This window comes from Anopheles coluzzii, chromosome 3, assembly GCF_943734685.1.
Source record: "Anopheles coluzzii chromosome 3, AcolN3, whole genome shotgun sequence".
NCBI lineage: Eukaryota > Metazoa > Arthropoda > Insecta > Diptera > Culicidae > Anopheles > Anopheles coluzzii.
The window spans coordinates 32,072,501-32,092,279 of NC_064671.1; the positions used below are offsets into that span (position 1 = coordinate 32,072,501).

General features: G+C 45.5%; 1 protein-coding gene across 2 annotated transcripts in view; it reads left to right on the forward strand.

Moving 5' to 3' along the window:
• LOC120955552 (nuclear hormone receptor FTZ-F1 beta) overlaps window positions 1-19,779 on the forward strand; it is a 40,267-nt gene that overhangs the window by 2,004 nt on the left and 18,484 nt on the right. For both annotated transcript variants that reach the window (XM_049609802.1, XM_040376525.2), the window contains exon 2: window positions 509-836. The gene's annotated coding sequence lies outside the window, so the exon portion shown is untranslated. The remainder of the gene's footprint in view (window positions 1-508; window positions 837-19,779) is intronic.

Genomic DNA, 19,779 nt, shown 5'->3' on the forward strand with positions numbered 1-19,779 from the left:
GGGGATGATGTGTTTCTGGTTACCTGTCGGGTGTGCTCCACACACACATACACACACACCATGAAGATGGCACACCGCATCAAGTGCGTACATGAAGCTGTATCGGTATTTGTGTTTGTGTGTGTATATATACGCGCGCTCTTATTGTGTTTGGATGATTTGGTAGTGGTAGTGTTCTTTTTTAATGTCAATAAACTCTGCGCCTGCTGCTGCTGTTGGAAGCGAAGAGACGAAGAAGCGCCTTCAAAACGGAAAAGGCCAAAACGGCCGCCGTTGTTGGTGAAAAAATATTAGCCTCCACTGTAGTGCCTGCGGTGGTGGAGGAGCCATTATGATGGAGCCTTTTTGAGTTTTTTTTTCTTTCTTTGTATGGTTTAAATGAGTGTGTTTGTGTGTGTAGAATACGTGTACCAGGAGACCGCTATTTAGTAGTGATTTTCTTGAATCAGTAGCGGTGTGAAAATTCCAATTTTTTTATTAAACAAAACATACCCATTTTCTTTACCAGCTCGTAGGTGTTTTTTCGGCAGTTTAGGTCGCGGGCAGTACACATACACACATTTAGTACACAAATATACAATTCACATACGGTCCTTCAGAACCTCTGCGCGCGCCCCCCCGCTCACAAACCCACATGCATACGAGATTAGGTTCGCGGCTAGACGACGACACAGCGCAAGCAAGGATTAGTGGTGGTGGTGGTGGTGGTGGTGGCCGTGGTTGCGGGAAAAGTGCCAGCGGTGTTAGGGGGAGTGACGGAGGCGGCAAAGGATTAACTCGTTCGTGGCAACAAGAGCGATGTCGTTGCTGCCGGTCGCGTGTTTGTTTATAAAAGGGTAAGTTTCGTCTTAACAATTAGCATTATTTGATTTTCAACATTTTCTCAAGTCTCAAGGTTGGACAAAATGACTCTCTTAAGTTTAATAAATGTGTATCAACATCGGAGATTCTTAGGGTAACTTAGAAATTGCCATGCCAGTCATGGTAGCACCTCGCGATGCGAAGTCATCTCCAATGTTTCTCAACACCATCCAAGGTTTCTATAGAAATAAGAGTTTCATAGCAACATATTAGCTATTTATGAGCATATCAGACTCAATTGGACGATCTTATTGGATGAGTCATTTGGTCCTTGCTGCGTCCAGGAGGTCTGGAGATCTGGATTGGGAGTTTAGATGTTATTAGAGCAACAAGATCCTCAATACATTCAAATACATCTACATTTTTCGGATTGTGGAATATTCAGAACATATCAGAAAAGGCATCCTGATTGAAAATTCCTTGGAATGAGATAGAGGAAAGAATGGACATTCTATGACATTCATTTGTTTAAAATCCTCGCAACATTACTACAGACAAGTATTTTCAATTGATTGTAAGCTCCGTTATGTGGTCTAACCATTATCAATTCAAGCCTAGACACATCCAGGCTAAAGCCCCGATTCAGATAGACTCCAATACGGATGTTGTGTAGCTCTCCTTTTAATGGTCCCTTTCACAGATACACATGACCTATATGATGACCACATGAAATCCTTGATGTATCCCAATATGACTAAAATGTTTTGGTTATTAAACAATTTGCAAAAAAGAAATTATGTATTTTATTGGAACATGGGTTGAAGTAAATATCGTGTAAATGACTTCTTTTCCTTTTCTTAAAGTTCAATATAAGAATGGAAATTTAATTATTAAAACAAGTTTTAATATGGAGCTAAAAGAAACAACGATACTGTTACTTTTTTATTTGAAATTAAATCCAAATATGAAATCGCTTTCGCAGTTTCGCAAAACTTGTAAAGATCTATATAAATCGCTGATCAGTTTCCATTCAAATTAATGTACTGAACGATATGATCATCCGCTTCTGATTATATTGTTCCAACGATCAGGCACGATATCTGTGATCTTGTTTCCAGTATCATTTCAATCTCGAAAGATATCCAATTTCGTTCGAAAATGTCAAACAACTACAGAGCTGCCTCAAAAAAGAATCAAACCTCTCTGCCTCCATGTACATTAGTCATCTCCGCTTCAAAGCCAAAGAATCCGATTTCTTCTGTTAAAGCGAAATTAAAGCCTTCTTCTGGCTTCAAACCACACTCCGCCTGAGTCATCTGTATATATTTAACAAAATTTCAAGGTCACTCTCAAGGACATCCGTTGCACGCCTCTTTCGGCATGCAAATTCAACCCGATTTTTGTTTTTTTTTCTTTTCTTTTATTTAAATCACTCAAACTGAATGGAGTGTTGGAACTGGAAGCAACAAATAAAACCAAAAAAGCAGCACCACAATCCGTGTAATCTGCATAAAGATTGCATATTGTGCAGATCGTGGGACTGTCATCTTCCCACGCTGCCACGGAACGTCTGACAAAAAAAAAACCCTCTCGAGGATGTCCATTTCCTGTAGTATGGGAAGGAGGCCATTTTGACGGCAGGCGTGTGCGTTTTATCCCCACACACAATCGTGTACTCTTTTCGTCCATCATGGATCGTCACTTCTTTTTTGTTTTGGCGAAATCGTCGACCTGTTCACATTGACCGATTACTGCCCGGCTTTGCCAATGGCGCTGAAGGAACGGCCATTTAAGGAAGGAAGGGAAAGCACAAGGGGTAATAGAGTAAGAGTGGGAGAGAGAGAGAGAAAAGGAAGCACGAAACACCATTCCATTGAATAAATTCTCATCCCCCCTCTGAAGCAGCCGCGCCATTTGCCGCGCCGCGTTGTGTTTATTTTGTTCGACCGAGCCGCCACGATTTGACCTTGGCGAATGGGATCGGTGTCCTTGATGAGGTTGAGTGTGTGTGTGTGCGTTGTTCTTTTTCGTCTGCCGCATTCAAATGCGTGTGATCATGTACAGGAAACCACCCTCACACCCATACACATGTGTGCGCCGCGGCGAACTCGACGTGATCGACGCTCGGTGTTGCGCGCGTCTACGCACGCTCTCTAGCGGGAACGGAAGGAATGCGAGACACGCAAGAGAGAACCTTTTTTGATGTTGTTTTCGGGTTAGTCGAGGGTAAAAAAAGAGAGAGCAAAAGAACAAAAATATAAATGCAGACGGTGGGTTGATGAGTGCAAAGTGAGCGAAACGTGGGTGATCGTTTCCGTCAACTGTGTTGCAAAGATGTCCTCCCGTGTTGCCGGTGCGCGCTTTTTGCTTAGAAAAAAACCACCTGATGGAGTGAGGAATCCTACGCTTTTTTTGAGAACACACGCACACACACTCGAAAAATAATTATCATTTTCAAACCTCAAACCCCCCAAAAAACTGTACGCGAACCGGTTCCGTGCAGATCGCAGAAACTAACGATCGCGTCTGCCCCGCACGACGACGTCTGGCGCTTCTATTTTCGGGCGTGTGCATCGCTGCTTAAGCGCTGCCGGTCCCTTCTCGATTGCGCCCTTCGTTCGGGCTATTCGGGAACACTTTACGGGCCGTGTTTTGTGCGGCGTTTTCGTTTCATTTTCGGTTCTTTTCCGTCATCACGAGCGTCCCGAGAGCTGCCAGGCTACGTCATCGACCTTTGGCAAAAGGTTTTTTTTCTCTCCCTCTCTGTGTGTGTGTGTGTATGTGCTCTGAGGCACGCACACACACACACATAAACACAGGGCGTAATGCGCCCTCTAGCAAACACTTGCTGTTGCTGCCTGACGACACCGGGCGGCCGACACACGAGAAGAGTAAGACGGCCGAAAAGTCCTTCAAGGTCTTTTGCCCCTACACACCATCATCACCACCAAGCCGGCGACCTGCTCTTTGCCGCTCGCACAACTGCTGCTTTTTTGTTCGCATGTTTGTGTGTGTTTAGGCGTTTGCCTTTGATGGGTAGCTTTGCTTCCTGACGCGATGACTTCCATTCCAGTTTGGCCGTTGTTTTTTGTTCTTCGATCGTTTGTCGGATTCGAGGGAAGCATTTGTTTGTTTGTTTGTTTTGTTAGATTCGTTAATAAGTGGTTTATTTTCTCACTGGGTAGCATCAATGCCGCATCTTGATGGCTTCTAATTAACCACACTCAAGTTAGTGACTCCATATGGGTGGATCAGTTTTTTGCTATTGTCTTTGCAAACGAAGCTGTTGTTAAGCTGATTATGTTGCTTCATATTGCATTATTGAAAGATTATATTTGGTTGTAAAAAAAAGGAAAAACAATCATTGTGACGTACCCCACTGAGAAATTTGCACTGTTTTTAATGAACATAAAGAGTTAGTTTGCGACTCAAATGCGATTACAAGTTCTTCTGGCAAATAACAATTATTCAATTCGAGTTCAATAATTCATTCCAGAGTTAACAAGTAACTCACTCAATTGATGTACACTCATCTTTGAGTTAAATGCCTCTTTCGAGAGTTGATCCTCTATAAGCAAATAAGATCCTTGCGATGTCGAACATCTTGTTTAAAGTAAATCAAGACATTCTTGAGCTAAATAGCTGTTTAGAGCGTTATATCTCTATATGCAATTCAACACTATCTACACTCAGTTGTAATTCACTCACAGTAAATTGAATTATTGGTATTTGAAAATACTCTTTCGAGTAATACATTTTGATAAGTACTCTTTATGCCTATTAGTATCTCACTCTTTGGAATTTATTTATCTTACAGTTAAATAACTCTTTCCAGTGTAGATTGTTAATAAATCATTTAACTGCTTGTGATGAGTAGCAACTCAACCACAGCAAATAAAACCAATCGTGAGCTCAATAGCTCTTAAAGTGGTAACTCAGTTGTTTAGTAGTAACTCAATGACATTAAGTTGACTAAAGCTAAAGCTCTTTAAAGAGCTAATTCTTGTTGAGAGATTTGACACTTTATATGGATACTAGTAACTAATTCACAAGGTATTTATTCATGTTTGAGTTGAATAACTCTTCGAGCGTTCGTTCTCTATAAGTGATTTGATGAAATCCTTGCGAAGACTAGCAACTCACTCACAGTTGCACATCACATACTTCAATTAATGATTCAGATCTCTTCGCGCTGAATTGAACCTCACTCACAGGATATGGAAGTTGAATAACTCTTGTGAAAGCTAAGTCCGACATACTTACCAGTGCCTCACTCAAGGTGAGTTCATTGATTCGTGAGTCAAAGAACTCTTTACATTACATCACATTAACTCTAAACAACTTACCTGCTGTATTTTTCATGATTCTAAGAGTGTGCGTTGAAGGATTAACTCATCCATCCTGAGCTCTTAGAACTCACGTTACTATGTGGTTATGTGCACCCCAAAAGATCTCTCTTAACTTGTGACCTTTAGACTTAAGTTCCAAAAGGTGCGTTTAGAAAGGAGCCATTAAAACATATTTTTTAAAACATTGTAGCACAATAAATATTAAACTTTTGAAATGGCATCTGTTAAGATACCCTTTTTAGATATCTCGCTCGTTCCTATCCCCTCGGGGTAACCATTTTGCAGCTAATTTCGTTTGACGCGGTTTGAACAATCTTCCTGGCTTCCTGGTTTGCGGCAGGCATGTGTGCTCTCGCACCGGCCATCCCACCTAACGTCAAAGGAATCAACGACCAAGTCGTCTGTTTTATGCTTAATCATGACTTTATCGAGCGGCTAATCATCTTCTCGCCCTCACCCCGAGCAACAAGGGAGCAACGAACGAACCTGCAATAAAGAGCGGTGTGTGAGGTTGTTGTTTTTTTTGCGCGAAAGATGATTCATTTCTACGCGCAGTTCACGTTTGCGCCACGGTTCGTTCGAGAGACGTGCCAACAAGACGATCTCGTTGTTGGGCCTTGCTGCTGCTGAGGTCGTTGCGCAACCGAAGGGAGGGCAATGGGGAAAGTAGAGTGCAACCCCGCCCCGAGCACCCATCATCATGCTTTTCCGTTCCAACTTCCCCTACCGTCAAAGACAAGACAAAGTCCACCGCAAGAAGAAATAATAATAATAATATGCTCCAAACGTGTTGGCAAAACGAAACCAAAAAAAAACTCATCTCGCAAAGCAAAACGCGAAAAGTCAAATGCCTTCCAAGAATGCGTTGTGTTTGGCTAACGAAAAAGGCAACGCACAACTCGCAACAAAAAAGAACGGAAGCACGCACCTTGTTGCGGGGAAGCAAGCCGGCGAAAGAGAAGAACCGATAGAACGGAATTGAATAGAAACTGCGGAGAGAGAGAGAGACAGGGAGACACACACACGCACACAGTTTGGGGTGCTTTTTGCAAAAGTTCAAGGTCACTGAAATGTCGATTTACACACACACAAATACACACTTACAAAGAACACAAATCGCATTCTAATGGAATGAGAATTCAACCACCCCAAAAAAAAACATAAACCGTCACGCGAGTACATTTCGCTCTGTTCGCGGTGGATCCTCTCTGGGGGGAAGTGGTGTGTGTGTGTGCAAACGACCGATCGAGTGTGTATGTGTGTGTTTATGTGTGTATGTGGAGAAGAAGGTTCGAAAATTGCGGACCGATCGTGAGGATCACTTTTCACTGCACGTCGATTGCGTTTTTTTCGCATTTCGCTGTGTTGCAACCGATGGCAGGTCGTTGGCTTTTTCGATGTTTTCAAAATGCTTTGCTTTTCTCCCGTTTTCTTCCTCTGGGTGTACGCAAGGCAAGGTTTTTCACCCGGGGAGGAAAAAAAGAACCATAATCGTTTGTCTGGCGGGTGTGTAGAGGTTTTGCTTTTTATTCTCTCAAGAAACAGTCATAGGGAAAACTCCGAAATTTTCCCCAACGTAACGTTATTTTAACGTTCGTTTTTGGCGTCTGAACAGTACTCGTACAATGACCGAAGATCTGTCAATTGGATGGTACAGTGCGAAGCGGATTGGATGGCAAGGGTAGGGTTGCTTCTCCTTTTTCTGGAGTGATCTGGAGTGCACAAATACGAATTTTATCCCTTTAATAATATAAATTGGATTTGGATAAACGAGACTTTCAGCCGCAATAACCTATCCTTAGTATTGTATAATGATTGCTTTTCTAAGGTTGTTGGCGTAATATTATCGTAAAAAGACATTAAAAGCTGTTAAGAGTGTTTAATTTGATAGAAAATGATAATGATCTCTACGGGAGGTCAATTTTATGTCGTTTGATGTATAAAACTTTAGTACATTTGATCATATTACAAAAGTATATGGCTAAATAATAAAAACATCGATTTTCACGGTCACGCTACCCTTATTTGCTGTATTTTTACGACGAAAGCGAGGCAGCCAAAGGGCAACGATACAAATTATTCCTTTGCAAATCTGTTAAAAACATAATCCTCTTTCGCCCGCAGAGACAAGAAGAAATACATCAAACGGGCATTTCGGCATGTTTTTCTTAAAAATGAAATTCTACGAAAAATCTCTTTTCATCTCTTGCGGATGCTACCGTCGAAACAATTCGCACAATCATTTCGAGTGCAGCGAGAGACTCGTTCGTGTTGTTTACGTCTGGCGTTGTCCCGCCCTTTGTCCCCCGAAATCGCTGACCCTGATGGGCCGTCGCGAACAGCCCCGCTCGAAACCACTTGTGGCCGCTCGTTAGCATGCTTTTGATGATATTTGCAAAAATAAAACCAAAAACAAAATTCCCCGTCAAAACAAACCAGAACCAGAACACAAGTCCGAAACCCCAACTTCGGTCCGGTGAATTTTCAGCTGTTAACATAAAGCGCTACTGTGTGTACTTTGCTACTAACATTGTCCCCACCTAAATGACACAAGGACGGTTTGGACAGACTCTTTACGAACAGGCTGTGTGTGCGTTTCTTTGCATCATCCATTCAGAAAACGATTTTAATTGCATCCCGGCCGTACGTCTCCGTTGGCTTGCTTTTGCATTGCTCCCTACCACCTTTAACTCAGTGATGCAACCGCCGATTCGGTTTTGCAACATCTCACTCTCTCTCTCTCTCTCTCTCTTTCTGTGCCTTCCTCTCTTGTAGCAAAGAATGAGCGTGTGATCGCGTGCGTGCTTGTGATGCAATCCGAGCGAAGCTGAGTGCAGAAATCAATCAGCAGCTCTGCGCAAAACACGCGCACGTCACTGTACAGTGTGCAACACGCACTTGTAACCGCTGTAGCTGCACCACACATTTGAAGGCGATTATTAATCGGTTTTTTCGGTCGGTTTATTTTTAGGCTTCGATATTAATACGTCGGCCAGTAGATAATTATTTGTTCTGCTTTTTTCTTCTGCTGCTTGTTGGTGTTGTTTTCGTTTCGGTAAATTAGTCGTTTTTTTGTCTTCTACCGCCCAATAGAGCTCGCGGGCTCTTACGTGAGATGGTTTGTTTTTTTGCTGTTGGTTCGAAAAAGGCTGACATCGCGCAAACATCATCAATGGTGGTGAGGTGGTGGGGAAGCAACGGAGGAGAAGAAGAAGAAGAGGGGAGTAAAAAACGGCAAAGAAACATCATCGGAGCTTTTGGGCTGTGCGGGGTTAGAAAGGAGCGAAGGCCAGCCAGTCGTCGGTTCGCCCGGATCGCCCCGGTTCCCGTTACTGCAATTTAGCTGCAGCGAGGCACGCACCGCGTCCGACACGGACACATCAGCGACAGGCGTGCATATGGGGTTGCCTTCTCTTTCAGGTTTTTGGTTGCCGTTGCTGCTGTTGCTGTTGGTGATGGTGGTGGTGTTTGCTTCACGAAAGCGGCTCCGATGTTCGTGATCATGCTGATCGCACTCCGATGGATCAATGGTTCAAGAAGCCGAGCGGCCCGGGGCACGGCCGGTTCGCAGGAGGAGAACCAACCGGTGGCGGATGCGAGATATGGGTCCCACGGTTTTGAGCCATTTCGTTTCGAGTTTCATTTTGTTGTGCTCTTGATTGTTTTTTTTTTGTTGGGTTTATCCGTTGGCTCAGAAATCGGTTTTTAACACTCCTTCCAGGCGCATAGAAAGTGTCTGGAGTGAGTTTGAGGAGATCTTGAGAGATTTAGGAGATCACTTTTTTCCAAGTTGTCTGGATTATTTAGCAGTATTTACTACAATTCAAGTTATTGTAGTAGTTCATAAGCTCATATCTATTAACAACAATCATCAACAATCAACACTGATCTCTATCGCAGACATCTTGTTCTTTTACAAGCTTTTGAGCAGTATTGAGATGCTCAGAATTTCCTCTGACGAACCCTGCTTTTAGATAGTTTCTACTGGGAAAACTCGTAATACACCTTTCGTAACGTCTAATGATGTGTTTCTATACATATTTGAATCGAATTCCTATCACTCAATCTAACGCTTCAATGCCATCATCCACCAGCGCCACAACCAGTTGATATTTGCATAACCTTCGCACGTCCTCTTGCATATCTACAAGCTCTCTAAAGCTCTAAAGCTTTGCCATAACGATGCAATTTCCAGTCCAATCAATGCAGCACAAGATCTTCCCCAAAGCACTGCAGCACCTCTTGTGTCGCGCGTTAATTTACACGAACACGATGGGGTTTGAAGTTGGAACAAGTGGCAGCTAAAGTAACGATCATCATCTCATCTCGCTTAACAAGTGGCATAAAACCGCGTAAGACCATCAAATCTGAATGCTCTGGTAATGCTGAAAGTTTGGTCTGTGTGGCGTATCTACCGTTTAGCTAAGCTTTGCCGTCAACACTTAAGTCGTTAAATTATTACTTTACCCCAACTACCATTTTGCCATTCTAAACCCGTCGATTTAACCGCTCTGATATGGGTAGCAAAGACGGCCAAGAACAAACCACCGTGTGTCGCTCAGGCTTGCCCCCGATGCTTAGGGGAGTCAGCTTTTCCAACGACGTTATTCAAACGAGTGGGAATTGGTATAGAAAAGCAACAAATACAAAAAAAAAACCCTCCCGTGAAGGGAATCAGTACGCAAAGCGAGCGCAGCGGGGGCAGGGCATAGGGGGCTCGGAAAAAATGCAGCCGGATTGCATTGAAAATTGACACTCCTCGGTGGTACCGCGTCTTGTGTGCTATACTTCAAGAACTTGTCCCCCCGCAAGTCACCTTCCTAAGCAGCGGCAGCAGCAGCATAAACGGACACAAGCCTGCTGGTTGGCACTCCGAAACAGTCGGTGGTGATGGTGGTGGCGGCGGTGCATTCACGTCAGTGTGTACGGTTGGCATGTGTGTGCATTTAATTTCTTCGCCGACCTGCAGGCGGATTCGAAAGGTGCGCCTTTTCGGTGCGAAGGTGAGCGAGAGTTGTTGCAACTTGTGTGTGAGCGCGGTCGGTCGCCCGCACTGTTTCGAGCCTATTCTAACGTGTGTCTTGTGGACGTGGATTAGGCTGGTTGATCGCTGAACGCTTGCTGGCTGCTGGCAAGGCGCTAGGTTTGGTTTGGAGGTGCAAGTTTGCTGCAGAAACTGCAAGGCTACGAAGAAGTTGAATTTTGTACTGCAGTTAAGGATTTAAGAGATCTCTAGAAGCAAACGATTTGTATGATGATACAGTGACTGGAATGGTTATAAGTGCATTGGGGGGCATATCTTGAATTTTGGGTTGGCTCAATCGTCAATCCTTTCAAGCTAAATATTTGGTAATGAGGATACAAATAATTTCGTGGAAAGAAATTCTATGCTCTATGTTTGTTGTTTTGGAAGAAAAATCAGTTTAAAACTCAATTTTCTGAATTTGTAGTATCTTTCGTACCAATTTAGAGCCTTAGATTTACCAATTTAGACCGCAAATAACTGGTTATTGTATGAAGCTAACTGTAAACAAGCACAAATTGAAGAATTTTGTGGTAAGTACATGTTACACAGCATCAATAATCGATTCAGCAGAGCCTATGAAACATATGTTCTTAAAATTCTGAATTTGATTGAGTAACATATGCGTCTTCGAATAGAGATATTTCAATATTTCGGAAAAAGTTTTCTTAGGAGTTCCACTTCACTACAATAGATTCCACGGCCTGGTAGAGGTGAAGATTTTTTGTGGTGATTTGTTACTTTTCTCGACTCACATCGAACTGATATCTAATATAAGCCTGAGAAAAATGGGACAGGATTATGGGCATGATATCTAGTCTTTAGTGCTTTATACAACAGATACCGAAATTGACTTCAAAATTAAGATGCACTCATTCAATTGTCTGCCACTGTACTCCCGAGTCAACTTCAAACTGTTGCACTTTTCCCAAATCCTTAGGCCTCGCTGGGTACCTCAAAAACCCACCCGATTCTGTAATTATCAGTCATTACCGAAGGCTACCACTTAACCGTTGCCGGCTAACCCAACACACAATTGAAGTCTTAATTTAATTATAAGTGGACCAGTTACTGCTCCACCTCTCATTTAGTGCCGCGCGATATCTCATTCGCGCTCCACAATGCAAATACACAGCAGCTAAGCACTCCACTCCCCAAAACCAGTGCCTAGAACGGTGATCGTTAAACGATCTCGGTCGACACCGCCGTTTGCTGCGGACGCGGTGAGGTTGACCTCTTCCCCGCTCTTGGGGCGATATGAAAAATGTGCACCCCGCGTGCGGTTGGTGCCCTGTTCCGGGGCAACCCGAGCCCGTGGCACAAGGCCATTCGCGGTGGACTGCTAGGTGGGAGTAGTAGGGAGCGACTCCCTTCGCTTTGTGCACGATCGACGATGTTTGCAATCGCCGCAGAGAGCTACAAATTTGAACCAATTTCCCAACATGAGCGAAGGGGAAGCTGGGTTTGTTTTTTTTTTGTTGGTTCTTCCCCGTTGCTCTTCGAACGGCAACCCAAGGGGTCGTCATCCGAAAATGGTCGTCACCTTTCTCTTCTGCGCTGCCCGGGCACCACCGATTTCGGTAGTTCAAAGGTACGAAAAGGGTAACGAAATCGGTGACTTGCGAAATATACAGTGTGCCATTGGTGGCTCAGCTGTTTTGCTGCCTGCTTGCCCAGATTTTGCCTGCAGTTTGTGGTGGGGAGCCCCATTCGGTGATCTATTTTACGTCTCGGTAGCGACAACCCTTTCGCGCAGATGCAGGGTGAACCGGCGAACCGCGCGCTGTGTCCGTTCCGTGTCGAGATTTTGGACATCTGTTTTTGCCCAAGAAGTTGAGCGAGGGGGCACCGTTCACTGACCGCTTGAAAGAGACCCCCCTCCTTTACCGGTTCAAGGGAGGCCAGTTTTCAGCTTGCGCCCCCGGGAAAAAGCACTGGAGAGGGAAATCGTGTGGTGGCCGTTTTTTTTATTTATTTCTTTCGTCCACCTCCACTGTCTTCTCTTGCGAAAGTTGTACCCTGGAGGCTTGGGGCTTGTGTGGCCACAACGAGAGCAGGAAAGAGAGAGAGGAGCGAGGGTCATTGCGTTGTCTTCAGAACTGGATCAATGTGGGTCTATCGATTTTTTGTTGGTTTGTTTCGTGTGTTTTATGTTGCTCCCCACACGTTTCTGCGATCGAGAACAGCTGTTTGCTGAAGTAGGGAAAGGAGACAACACACGTGTAAGTAAGCAACGAACCCTTAGCAACCAACCTACATGATGATTCGGTCGGTATCGAACCGGGGTGTATGATTCATCGGTCGGGTAAATGGCCTTAAGCGCCAAGCAGATCGCTGTCCAAATTTCGCTCCGCACCGAGACCGATCGATGAAATGTAACCCGCCCGTCGCTGCAAACATGTTACGGACAGGGCCGTAACGTATTGTTTCCCTTCGGTAATTGGCACGTGATGAATGTTCTAGTGCCGTGTTGTTTTTTTTCTCTATTGCCTCCAGCTGCTGCTTGTTGGAATCTAGCGTTTGACAGAACAAAATTTATGTATGCCTTACCCTATAAGCTTAATAATATGAATTGAAATGGCGAATGTTGTCTTGTTTGCTGGGTGCCTTTTTTGTTGGGAAACAAATCAAAGGCAGGGAACTACTACTGCCAGTGCCTTTAAAAGTGACCGTTAATCAGCATAAGATCGGTCCAGCTAAGAGTCCAGCTCTAATAAGGCTGACCTTTCCGATTGGGTGTTCTTATCGTTCGGCGGGGGTGAAAAAAAAACGAGGCGAGGAACCCTTTTCTGACTCCGAAAAGCCCGCACGGCACCCCGCAGTAGAAAGTGAGTGTGAGTCATTTGGAGCAAATGTCAGGCCGGGGCGGGTTTCAAGTTACACAATCTTTTTCCACCCAAAGAAGCTGAACGGTATCCATTTTTTTTGTTTTGTTCGCTCTCCATCACCTATGGATGGGGCCAGCCTTCTTTGTTGCAGCCTCTGAAGGCCACTGGAGCGTATCGGAAAGAAGCGCAACAGCAACAACAAAGAAGCCATACGTACGTACGATCATTGATGAGTCACTGAGATGCGATTTCCCTTCGCTCTGGCGTATGGCGAATGGCTATAGGTACCCTTGCAAGCCTGATGCCCGGAAGCTAACCACATTCACCGCGTGCGCTTCTTCGCGGAGTGGGGGTGCAAGATTTACCCATGAGCCGGAATTGGTGAAGCCGATGACGCACGTGCCTCTTGTGGGGAAGATGAGTGGTGGAGGTGGTAGAGAGGTCGCTGTCAAAAATTGTTCAGTGACCTTTTTTCCCCTTCTAAAGGTGTGGGCCCAAATATTGAATGATCTTTGGGAAAAGAATGGCACTGATCCATGTTATGAAATCGTTACAGTGTTATTGATGGGAATAACCGTACCGTGATTTAATTCAGAGTAAATGAGTTAAAATGACGATTCAAATCTGGACCTAAGTTGGTGGCCGAAAGTAGCCAGAAGGCATTAACTATATAACAAAAACCGTTTCTCCAAAAAAAGAAGTCTCCGAGAGATATCAATGAATAACTCTTCAAGATACATTTTAATTCAGAACATATGAGAAGGAATGGCAAGTCACATCTTGAACTAAGTACCTGACTCTAATGATTCACTCGTCAAGATGTAACTCTCGAAACAGAGATCAAAAATCGTTCAATTCACTGCCAGTCAGTTACTGGACGATGTGGAGAGTCAAATAACTCACCCAGAATTGACTTTGTACAGTTATCTTTGGAGAGTTATCTAGGTCATCAATGCGTTAATTCTCTAATGAGTTAAATAAAACCAACGCGACTGTTGATTTATGCTCATTCTCATCAAAGATTCCACTGATTCACTCATTATGATTCTCCAAAGAGTTATATGACTCAAGAATTAATCTGACTAGCTCAAAGAGTTCATTCACAAATGAGTTAAATCTCTGTAGAGATTTAACTCACTCACTCCTTCTGACCCGATGCGAACATCCCTACAGAGAGTACCGACCGATGTATGCCCTTTTGTTGGAGTCATCTCTCTCATGCATTATGCATGGAGTTTTCTGAACTTCCCGCATTTTAGAGTGGTATTGTTCTTACACCCCGAATTGGTAAACGCTGAATCATCGAAATGTCATTTAAAGAATTGTGTTTGTGAGTGCCTGTGCCTACTCTCGTAAAATGACTCAATTTACCGTAACGTGAGCCACCCGTAGTTGTCCGGTGTGGTTTATTCCTGTCGTCACCCTTTCGTTCCAATGCGTCCATTTACACTGCACAGGTGAGGTTCACAGGTGAGGTACACTGCACACTATTATTAGCTTGTGCGTCCTTGTATGCATGAGATCGTCCCTTTTCGACGTTGTTGTTGTTGTTACCCAACCCAAACCTCGTGTATAGTGTAAAACTAGAGTAGTGAGGGAGCATGCACAGGCATCAACAACACCAACCACAACAGCAGCAGCAGCAGGAAAAAAAAGATCACTTGACGACCTTGAAGGTCGGTGAGGGGTCTGGAAAGGATGGAAAGATCAGAAGAGGATCCAGACCAGCACTTATAAACGTGTAAGCTGCTTGCGTAAACCGATTCAGGCACACTGTGTGTGTGTGTCTGTATGCATGCGTACCCTTTTCAAAAGCTTCACCGTGCACGCGCAAACGGTGCGCTTCACCGTTATTTGAAAAGGTCAAACTGGATGTGAGGAAGGGCGGATGATGCACCAAGACCTTCCCCACCAGACCGCAATGCGCTCCCGGGGTTTGGCTGCCTAGCGTGCTGAGTGGTGTCAGTTCTCGGTGTCCTCTTTTACGCTCTCTTTCTCGAAAACTTGTTTGCACAGCAGCGAGCACGAAGCTTGAAGCAGCAGCAGCAGCAGCCCTCGATGGAGCAGCCTGCGATCGTGCGTGTCGCACCGATCGGTGCGCGATGTCGCCTCTGCTCCCATCGCACTGTCCCAGCGCCATTTTGGGGCCTGCTTGCACGCAACCGAGGGAGGCCATTTTGAATTCTCTCGAAGATGAGGGGCAAAAAACAAACAAACAAACCCCGGGAAGAGAGTGTTGTTGGCTCGTGTTTGGGTGCATTTTTGCAAGGCAACACGAGTGCATCTACTGTATCTTGGGAGTTCATTCTGCCCGGGGTCGAACGTGCCTGCCGCCAACTGCCGGATGGCGCACGTAGGTGGACTGTGACGCGCACCGGGAGCACACCGTGGAAGCGTGTCCAGGCGTAATGATGCGTTTTTATACACCGGTTCTTGACGGTGTGTGTTTGCAGCACGTAGCTGCATCACGTTAGGTCACTAGTCGGAATGGGGGTGGCAGAGAGTTCCGCGAAATAGGGTATGATGTGTAGTGTGCGGCTTTCTAGCACGTCCACTTCCGGTGTTCAAAGGTGCCCTGCGTGTGCCACTACAACTCCCGGATGACCTTCCCAGTGACCGGGTAAAAAGGGCTTTTAGTAAAGCAAACAAATCGTATCATGCGTATGACGCTTTGTGTGTTGGAATTGAAGACTCGCTCACCTTCAAAATGAGGTCTTACGTATGATTATTCTCGCCACTACAGAAAAAAACATCTCATCGATTCAGGGTCATTGACATTCCCGCTATTGCGTTCGGAGTTCTCGACCAAGAAGAACAAGCGGCGAACCCCTCCCTGGTCCGTCAGGTCCGTTTTCGCCAGCGCCAGGCGGCTTACGCATAGGTAATACGCACGCACCGTGGTAAGATTGGAAATTCTAATCGAACCGTAGCCGAAGAACACAAACCATGCGTGCGTGCCGTGGTCGTCGCGACGCACTGCTTTGGAATTCTAATCCATAAGCATAATGGAACATACGAAATACGGCTGGCCTTAAGCTGGAAGGTACTGGTGCTGGAGATTGATGGGTAGGAAAGTTTGATGACACTGGCGTTTCAATGTCCCTTTTCGCAGCACCGCAGGGTCCAACCAGTCACGGCTTGGATGACACACCGGTGTGCCTGTAGTGTATTATAGCACTTCAAAGTACACTCCTGAGCACAAACAAACTGTTGTGGATAAAGATAACATCCACTCACCTGTTTATGTGGTTGGTTGATTGGTTTCCAGAATTGGCATCAGCTCAGAATTCCCGTTTATCAACCAGCCCCAATTGCCGTTCTCATTTCGTTCGTTCCATATTGGGACGAATTGGACGGTTGTTTTTCTGCTATAAAATCTCTTCCAAATTGTCTGCAAGTCCTGAAAGACCTGAATGGAGAAAGAAATGCACAGGAATTGGACAAAAAAAAAAGAAGACGCCAAAGCTTTCCGAAAATCGATCCCCCGTTGCCAGTGTTCTTTGCGCAGTGTGCTCCAACGGGCTCTGGGAGCCTTTCTTTCTGTACCACTCCAAACACCGCCACTGACAACTTCTTCGCGTGACAATGTTCACCTCCCCGTTGTTGTACCTCGGTTGGCAATTTTTACCACCTTCTAGCGGATGCTGTCGGCGTGCCATTTGCAATGTTGTCCCGAGTTTTATGCAGATTAATGCTCCCGATTAAGCTCTTGGCGAGGCTTCCCTCTATTCCAAACCTTAGTGTGTTCGTCTGACTTGGGTTGGAAGTGGAGAATGCGAGTGAGATGAAATAAAATTACTTGCAAAAAAAAAAAAGAAGTCGTTGCAAAAGCGAAACAGCCCAGGAAATGGTCATAAAATTTGGCACAAAAATTCCAACGGCTCGCGAGCTGGGTTCGGCAAAAATTAAAAACCAAGCAAAACTTAAGATACGTCAGAGAAGATGCTGGCAAAGCAAGCGGCACAGCGATAGAGAGAGAGAGAGAGAAAGTGGAAAAGATCAACCCTTTTCGGTGTGTCGGTCGGTCGATCGATCGATCTTACACACCACACCCGCCCGTTTGGTTCTTATTCGGCCGGTCGGAAAGCCTCTTTCACTTCCACCCCACGCGTGCTCCCGCCGAACACAAGTGTTCCAATGTCATGCGTTTGCTCGAGCAGCGGACATGTCACTGGCGTGGTGTGGTGTGGTGTTGTGCTCCATCTCGTTCTCCGTTTTCTCACAGCTTCGCGTCTTCGATCTCGATTCGAACCGCCCGCAGCGACGGCAAGAATCGGGTCGGATGGCGTCGTCCGCGTCGTCGTCGTCGCGGGCTTTTGCTTCGGGATTTTTTTTACAGCGCCGGTTCCGCGCGAAACAAGAATTGAAGATTAACGGTGAAAATGAGCCTTCCGCTGCCCATCCGCCGTTCGGCCAGTTTGGCCCTCGGTTCCGTTTTCGGGGTGGCGCTGCAGCTGGCGGTTGGTTGGTCGGTTGGAAGCCGATTGGACGGGAGTTGCGTTTCTGGTTTGCTGTTTTTTTGTGCTGTTACTATCCATCTCTTCTTTCTTCCCGGGTTCTTCCCGGTGAAGGGTGCGCGCTTTCCGGCCTTTCCGGTAAGAGCTTTTTGCTTCTCGCCGGTTGCTTCTTGCCGTGGTCGTCCTCTGAATGTCACGGTGGATCGGTCGGTCGGTCGGTCGGTGCCTCTTAACGGCCAGGTTTTACGAGGTTTCTCTTTTTTTTGTTTCTGCTGCTTCTGCTGAAATAAGAGCTGAAGAAGTTTGCACCACCAACTCCGGCTCCGGGCGTGTTGGTGTGTCTGCACACGGGGTGTGTCCCAACGAGTCGGCCCCGCGCTCAGGTCAGATGGGAATGAACGGGAAATGAAGGAACAAGTGCTTAAGCGGAGAGAAAGATAAAGCTTGTCCACCGCAAACGGAGGCTAACAAGAGGGCGGCTGGTGCGGGATAGAGAGGGGACGGTTGTGCCAAAGCTGGACCGCTCAGACACTTGTTCGCGGTTGTTGTCGGCCTTAGGGAAGTGGAATAGCGCGTGTGGAGGTCACGTTTAACACAACGTGCCAAATTTGTTCGCTCTCGGGGTGAACGGAGAGCGGGAAAAGGCGAGGGAAGGAAATGGCAGAGAGATGGAATAGTTTTTGATCAGTTGAAATGGCGAAAGGTGGTTGATAATATCTTCCCAGAAGCTCTTTAAACTCTGGTTTAACTTGTCATTTTAATTTTTATTTAAAATGCCTCTACTAGAAGCTAAGCACTCTGCGTTACGTTAGCGTTACGCGTAACGCCTGTGGGTCTGAAACCCAGGTAACATTTTGGCTGCATGCAACATGGAAATTGATTTCTTAGCTGTAACCAGTGTTGTTAGCGGTGACGTTCTTCGACATGAAATTGCCTACTTTGACACAATTTGAAGGTCTTTTTGAGTTGACTCACACAGATTTCTCTAATCACTCTTTCACTCTTCTTAAACTCACTTAAAAGAGTTATTATTCTTATCTCTAGCTTGGGAGTTTGATGTGGCTTCTCGAAAGTATCTGCGATCTCAGCTTCAGTTTTACTCAAATTTTCTATATTTTTTGGAGTAGATCATGCATCCAAAGTTCAGAAACTCCACATTGTCTTTAAACTCTTTCTGTCTACTCTAGACATACATGAATTCTTTAAAAATCCTAATATTAGGTCCTCGAAACAGTATTTAAAACGCTAACCAAGTACTGCAACACTAAAAAATGGCTATTACAATTTAATTTTAACAAATTTTAACGTCCCATTTTCTGATATTTCCGCCTCTTTCTCAAGTTTGCAAAATTAGTGCCTCTAATCTCGTTCTCACGAGACATCTCCATTCGAAAGCTAATGTCACAAATTATGAATACTAAGCGCGTCCGGTTTTGGAGTTGACACACAGGCACACACAGGCACACACCGCCCAATAAAATGGATTGGTGCTGTTTGTCATCATTTCCTGTCGGCAGGGGAGCAAGCGCTTCTTTTTTTATATTTTGTTGATCCATCCGTGGCAACTAAAAACGGAGCCAACTTGCAGAGGCTCTGCAGCAAAAATACAGATGACTCTAGCAGCGTGGCGGGAAAGCTGGAAAGAAATCTCTCTCTCTCTCTCCCAGAGACCAACCCGGTGGCATTTAGGATGTGTGGTATGTTTTCAAGTTCTTTTGCTGCTTCTTCTTACTCTTCCCTTCGCTTGTAAGGTGTCCATTCCTTTTCTAAATGCCACCTTATGCCTAGTGCACAACAAACCTTCCCCTCTCTCTCTCTCTCTCTCTCTCTCTCGGGGTGCTTCCCTGTGGTCGCGATTAACGTCATAACGGCAGTGTTTTCTTTCGCCGGCGTTCTTCTCGGCTCTTCTTTTGGGGCCGCGGCGGCGGCGGTGACGGTGCCGGCCTTTCGGGGTTGGGTCGGCTTTTGTGAATAACTAATGAAGCCTACCACCACACCCCCTTCCAGTGGGTAGGTGCAAGTAGGATGGGTGTTTGTTTGTGTGTGCTTTTGAAAGAGCAGAAGCTCTGTGAGGCAGCTTCGTCACCCTTCCCATTTCTAGGCGTACCAACAACCCCTTTGAAGCTCCAGCTCTGCCGGGTCGGCTTCATTTTTGCATTTCAACCACTGCAGTTACCCGTACCCCTAGCGTCTCGCCCAGCTTGGGACCGACACTTTTCCCCGGCTTCGCTTTGCTGCTACCGGGGAGTTTTGCATTCGGGGTTGGGCCCCCATTGGAGTGTGGAAATCCCGCGGGACCGAGAGACATTGAACTTTGTTGG